The 6,826-nt window shown below is 35.6% G+C and overlaps 1 non-coding gene across 1 annotated transcript; it reads left to right on the forward strand.

Moving 5' to 3' along the window:
• The first annotated feature begins 425 nt into the window (after window positions 1–425).
• Window positions 426–532, forward strand: LOC128279586 (small nucleolar RNA R71). Its single transcript, XR_008269788.1, has one exon. It is a non-coding gene; the product is annotated as a small nucleolar RNA R71 (small nucleolar RNA).
• The last annotated feature ends 6,294 nt before the right edge of the window (window positions 533–6,826 follow it).

The raw sequence follows: 6,826 nt of genomic DNA on the forward strand, positions 1-6,826 counted from the left end.
TTTTGTTGCGGCATAAGTTCATAGTATTTCCACCTTGGATTATAAGTTTTGGAATAGGGATTATTATTCTGGTTGAAATTACCCATTAAGTAAATAGATGTTCAGTTTTATGGACATTCATCAAACGCATGGTCCTCATCACAATAAACACAAGATGAGTCGGTTGATTTCATCTCTTGGACTGTAATTGGTCTCTTCATTGTCTTGATCATATTAGCTAATGCTCAATGGTGCTAGCGGCTCTCTTGCTAGTCTCAACTTACGTGGTAGGATATCAATAATCATTGTTGGCAATCAGTTCCAAAATCTCATATGCTTCATTATAGAATTTATCCAAGAAATTACCATTGGCGGAAGCATCGACTACCATTCTTGTATGTGCATTCAACCCATTATAAAACATCTCTATCTAAGTCCACTGTAGGAACCCATGCATCAGATATTTTCTAAGTAATTCCTTAAATCCTTCTCAGGCTTCATACAACATTTCATCCTCTGATTGCCGAAAATATGTTATGTCATTTTTGAGCTTGGCATTCATGTTTGGTATATTATATCATAGCAAAAACCTCTGGTGAAAGTCACTCCATGATGCCACTATTTCCAACGATAAGGCATTAAGCCATGCTCTTGCACGATCTCTCGAGGAGTATGGGAACAATTTGAGCTGCATGGCGTCTTTAGGAATATCTTGCTGTCTAAATGATTCACATACCTCTAGAAAAAGTCTCAATCTTTAGGTCAAAAGGATACTCTTCATTAACAGGAATGCTTCTACTCATGCATTGGTGGGAAACCTGTAGAAATTAGATAAAACTAAGTTAGCTAAAACTAATGAAATAAAATAAAAATTAAAAAACCAAATTTCACTGAATGCCAATCCCCGACAACAACGCCAAAAACTTGTTGCATGTAAATATGATATGCAAATTGTGTAAGTATACACATCGAATCAAGTAATAAAGTGATAATGATATCGTCTCCACAAGGACCAGATAGGCGTAAATCAGCATAGTTATTATAGTGAAGTGTGATTAATGCTATGGAAAACCAATAATAAGAATGCAGTGGCAATTGAGAGAATGATGATGTATAAAATGTGCAAAACGAATAAGCAATCCATTAAGAAGCTTGTGAAAAGAATCTACCCCTACTAACCTTTAACGCTTCAGCAAAATCTTAATTATTCTACTGCTTTGAATGGTTTTACTGTGGTTTGCTTTTTTCGAGAGCAAGACTTAAAGTTATCTCACCTAGGATGCTATATGTCTATAAGCCTTGAGTTTGGTTCCCAATACTATTTCTTCTTCCTTCCTTATGAAATACTACTTTATGTCTAGAGACTACTATGAGTAATTGATTAAACACTAGGTTATATTATTCAACTTCAATCTAAGTAACCTAACCTTATCAAACTTAGGTTATTTTTTATATACTTGCTGTACATTCATCAATGCACCGCATGCATGCAATCCTAAAATACCATTGAAGGAAACAGTAGATTAATCCATATCTAAATTTTAGCCATTAATAGAAATAAGGGCTTCATCAAAGTAATCTAAACCCTAACATATTTAGCTCATGGGTTGGAAAATAAAATTAAAGTTTAACACAACAACCAAAATTTTCTTCATTAATTAAGCTCAAGAAGAAACAAGATAAGAAATAAAGGAAGAATTTCAGGATGACAACTCTCAACACAGGTGACGAAATGTCTTGCGGTCTCTAAGGATGACTGCCCCCTTCTTCCAGCTTTTTCTTTGCCATTATTCTTAGCCCTCCCCTCTATTGTCCTAGTGCTTCTGTCCTCTCTCTTTTTTTTTCTTTTTTCTTTTAGCTTTTATATCTCTTCCTTCTAAGGTAGGTCCATTAGTCTATAATCCTTTCTCTCTTTTTTAGATGGATTTATCTGGTGCAACTACAGCTGGGGCTGAGAATGGTATGCATTGAGTGCAAAGTAGGCATCTTCCAAGCATTGTCACAACATTTTTATTGGCAAACTATCAAAAAGTTGTCAAGGAAAACCTTTAATCCTTCACTCCTTTTCCTACACTCTGCACCTTCCAATCAACCACCAAGTAAGTTATTTAGCATACTAACATTTTCTGTAACTTAAATAAACTTATTTAGCATATTATTCACATGTTTATGCATCCATCTCACATCGTATTATCTCAACATATAATATCACATTTAAATGATAATTTGACACTTGAGGCTATGAAACATAAAAGTGGGCTCTATCACCACACATCAGATACACGAATCTCCAACACACCAAATGACTCATAGAGTCGAACATATCCTAGAAGTGTTGTATTTAGCTAACACTTTCCAACAGACCAACATATCCCGACGAATGGAGCTTAGCTCACATTCCTTTATCTCTCCAAATTGTCCATGGGCCTCAATGCCTAAATCACAAAACACAAGGGTGAGTATTTACAATCCTATGGCATGCCAACTATATCTAATGATTTCAAGAGATCACAAGGCCAAAATATCCACAATTACACAATTTTAATTACTAATTTAATGCACATAATCTCTATTCATATTCATCAATTTAAATCAAAAACTTGTACACAATACAAACTTATCGAATTAAAATTTAATTGCACTTTAAGTGCCACAATAATGCTCATTGAGCCATCACATATCTGACCACATATGTGTGCATTAAAATCAGTACATCATATATTACATACAAGTATTCTCACATATTACCTGTCATAATAATATCACATTCCACAATTTAACATATATGTACTTACTGAAATTCCACTCTTTTCCACTGCATATATCACTTTCATTTGGCATGTGTATTATGTTCACAACTCAACACAATTCAAAATAGTCATCACACATGTCTTATGTCACAATATCGTATCATAATAACCAATCCATAATTATTCACATAATTACATATTTTGCCAAAATAAAACAAGGGAAATAGAAAGCTTACACCCGAAACTTAGGATAGGGGTTGAGGCTATTCCTAAGCTCCCAATTAACACTAAGAACCATGTCTACAAGTAGCGATTCCAAACACTCACCGATCATGCTTTCGCCTAATTCTGAAAACTTAAACTAGTTTTTGTACCTTTCGCCTTGCTCATAGAAGTCTCCAATGGTTTCGATGCTTCACATAATAACCACATAATATATATAATCAATTAGCGACCAAGAACTCACCTAAACCAACCAAAAATGCAAGCCTAAGCTATATTCCTCATGAAACTAAAATTTTGACTAACAAATTTGAAATTAAAATATATTAATATTTACTCATTCCTATTGCCTATAATTGATTCCAATTATCTAATTATACATCTGAAAACAATTCCCAACCTTCATACTATTCCAACCTATATAGATTCATGGATTCGAAATTTTGACATAAAATGACAAGTTAAAAAAATAAATCATTAAAATATAGGAAATCTTTAATGAAACTTTAAGGAATGTTTAGAAACCTTCTAATCACATCAAAAGTAATGGAAAAACACTTTGAAACCTCTTTTTTATTCAAAATCTCGAAATCCACCATTAATGACTTAATTTTTGACTTTTATTCAAAATATTTGATTTAATGGGTAAAAACTCTATTTAAAGGTCTAGATAACATCAAAAATTAATAGGAAAAGAAATCATTACATTCGATGGAAGAGAAACGAATGTTCAATCAAAAATCTGAAAAACCCACAACTTGAGAAATGACAAAATCTATGATGTTTTTGGTGTTTTTCTTGAAGCTTTATGGAGGTTTATTGATTGGGTGATAATAAAAATCAAAGGAATAGAGTTTTGAAAAATAAAATTTAATGGGAAGAGCTTGGAGAAGTAATAGACGACAACAAAAATATGGAAAAGAAACTAATGTGGATTTTATGAATATGGAGAGGAAAATAAGGTATTTTTAAAACTTTGGTAAAATTGCTTTTTAACTACTCCTAAATTGAAACCTTTTACAAAACAATCATTATTTCAAAATTAAAGATCTTTTCAACCTTATTTTCAAAAATTGACTTAATTTTCTAAAATCCATAGACGAAAATATTTCCAATTTACCATGTTCTGAAATTTGAACACATATGAGCTAAAATTTCCATTTTACCCTCGAAACTTCTAGTCCCAATTTTGGGGTGTGACATACGATTCTTGAAGTACTCACCTACTTCATTGTAAAAAAATATATTACAACCTGACTCGTATACTTGTGGACACCGCCTTAAATTCCATATTTTTAGTAGCAGTATTCATACTCTGGACGTTAGTATGTCCAGAGATGGCCACTTGTTGTTATGATCTATATTGTTTAAGTATGCCATGTTGCATAAACATAAACCATGATGATATGTACATGCATTGCATGATTGTGGGAAAAACCTTCATGGAATAAATGAAGTTTAAAAGAGAAATGGGGAGAGAACCTATTAGATACCGCCTTAGGCGAAACTCCGGGCCTTGCGGAAGGAATACTACAATGTTTGAGCATCGAGGTTAGCTGGAGTAAAAGAGGTAATGGGAGAAGGATTCAGGAAATGAAATTATGGAATGTATTTACAGCAACAGTGGTATAGGCTGGTGCTTCGAGGTGACATCGTGATGATGGTATATGGCGTAAGACCATGATGAAAGATGTTATGGCAGTCTGATATAAGGTATATGGCGTAAGACCATAGATGAAAGATGTTATGGTAGTCTGATATAAGGTATATGGTAAGACTATAGATGAAAGATGTTATGGCGACCAAGTATGATAAGTAAGACCATGGATGAAAGAGTCCATGGCATCATGAGGTAATACGCCAAGATGGTGAAGCGGTGTAAGACCATGGATGAAAGTCTCCAATCTATGACAGATCAAGACTATTCCTTTTGAGAAAAGAGTATTACGAGTACGTCGCCACAATGATGGTTCACAGAAAGGAAATAAGTAAGTGAGATGGTAGACTAGTATTATAGTCTGACGATGACCTGCTAGGATAATAAGTTAGCTGTTAATCACATAGGGCAGGTGGGGTCCTAGGTCAGTCTTATGCATAAGGTAGATTATTGGAAGTAATCCCACATTACAAATGAAACGGAACAAGAATGATTTCGCCAGAGTGGCAAGTTTCATTAAAGGTCAGCATAACATGGAAGTGTCAATAAGTCCTTACGAACTAGCATGTGGGAAGAGGGGATAGCCAAGGTTTGGCCTGTTATAGAGTCTACCATGAAAATGTACATCCCAATGGTCCTAGTGTGGAAAGTCGGAAAGATACCATAGAGGTCTTCAAACAGATGTATGGGAGGTGTAAGTGAAAAGGAAAAGACGAGAGGTAATAAGATGACCCACCGATATGGTGAGATATTGAGTATGGTTGAAAGGAGTCCAACCAAAGGATAGTCTCATGGCGAGTCAAGTAGCTTGAAAGATTGGGTGGAGTTCGCCACCCTGATTGTAACGCCCCGAATTTTAGGCCCAGAAGTATTAGGTTTTGAGCGTGGGAACAAGTAGGAGGCTGCACATAAATGGTTAGTTGTGCAAGAAAGTGACACAACTGTGTATCTGCTTCAGTGGTTAAGTGTTCTGGAAAGCATTTGGGAAGTCTTGTGTTGAAGCCTTGGCTTGCACAAAAGGTTTTGTTTTTATGTGAATAAACACTGTCTCTAGGCGATGAGGCTTTTAAATAAATGTGGGTATTTTATGACGAAAAGGGCTTTCTTGGTCTAGGGGTAAGTGGCGTGTCATAGTTCTTGAAGGTCTGAGTTCGAGTCTTGCTACATAAGATAGGTTTTATTTTCTTTGCCGGTCTTGGTGGGAGTGTTCTAGCTTAGCCGAAACTCTGAAGAGTTTGAAAGGGGTCAAATTGGATTGTTGAGAGATTGGAGGAGAGATTTGAGGAGTGGATCAAGGGATTGGTGGATGGTTTGAGTGATTGGGAAGGAAAATTCAGGATTTGGATAAGAGTGGGAGAGTTAGTGCCGATTGTGAACTCCTGCTTCTCAAGAATTCGGTAGCATTTGTTTTCTCTCCATTTTCAGTTTAATGACCATTTTTTTTACTTTTCTGCACTCTTTGGTTGCCGAATTCTGGTAAGAGATCACTTGGGTACATTTCTTTTTAGGTCTATTTTGGTTTTGCTCGTCAATCACAAGATTTCCTATTGACTGATTTCTCTTCCTCCTTTACTCCTATAGCAATCGTTCTTTTCCTTGTTCCTTTTGTGTTTGGCGAATACTCCCTTTCCTTTTCTCATATTCTTTTGGCTTTTAGCTCTTGGTTTTTGTTGATTATTTCCTTTTCTTCTTCCTTTCTCTCAATCAGTTTCTCTTTGACTGATTGTTTCTTCTTTTGCTCCCTCAATCGATTGTGCTTGGCCGGATACTACCCTTTCCTTTACCTTCACTGTGTCGACTCTTCCCTCATTGCTCTCTGTCAATTTTTGTGGTAATTACAAGTACTCGGGTTTGCGTTTCGGTAAGATTAACTTTTGATTTTAGTTCAAACTGTTCTTTCGAATAGGCATTAATAGGAAGTTGGCTGAATTTCAGGTTGTAACCGAGGGCTTAGGTGATCATCCTCTTTCGACTGATAAGGTGGAAAGGGCCCTGGTTATTCAATCAAGGTAAGTGGTTGTTGATTGGATGATCTAAGTGTAATAGTATAGTGGTTGTTGTTGGTTGATTAATTGTTTACCTATTTTCGGTTGGTGCATAGGGACTCTTTGAAGGAGGCGGAAGATCCTTAGTTGGCGTTAGGGTGGATGAAACTCCCCTCTTGGTGTGATCAAAGGTATGTTGTTGAAAGTTTAAGGATTGGAGTAGTTGTGTGTAT

This window comes from Gossypium arboreum, chromosome 8, assembly GCF_025698485.1.
Source record: "Gossypium arboreum isolate Shixiya-1 chromosome 8, ASM2569848v2, whole genome shotgun sequence".
NCBI lineage: Eukaryota > Viridiplantae > Streptophyta > Magnoliopsida > Malvales > Malvaceae > Gossypium > Gossypium arboreum.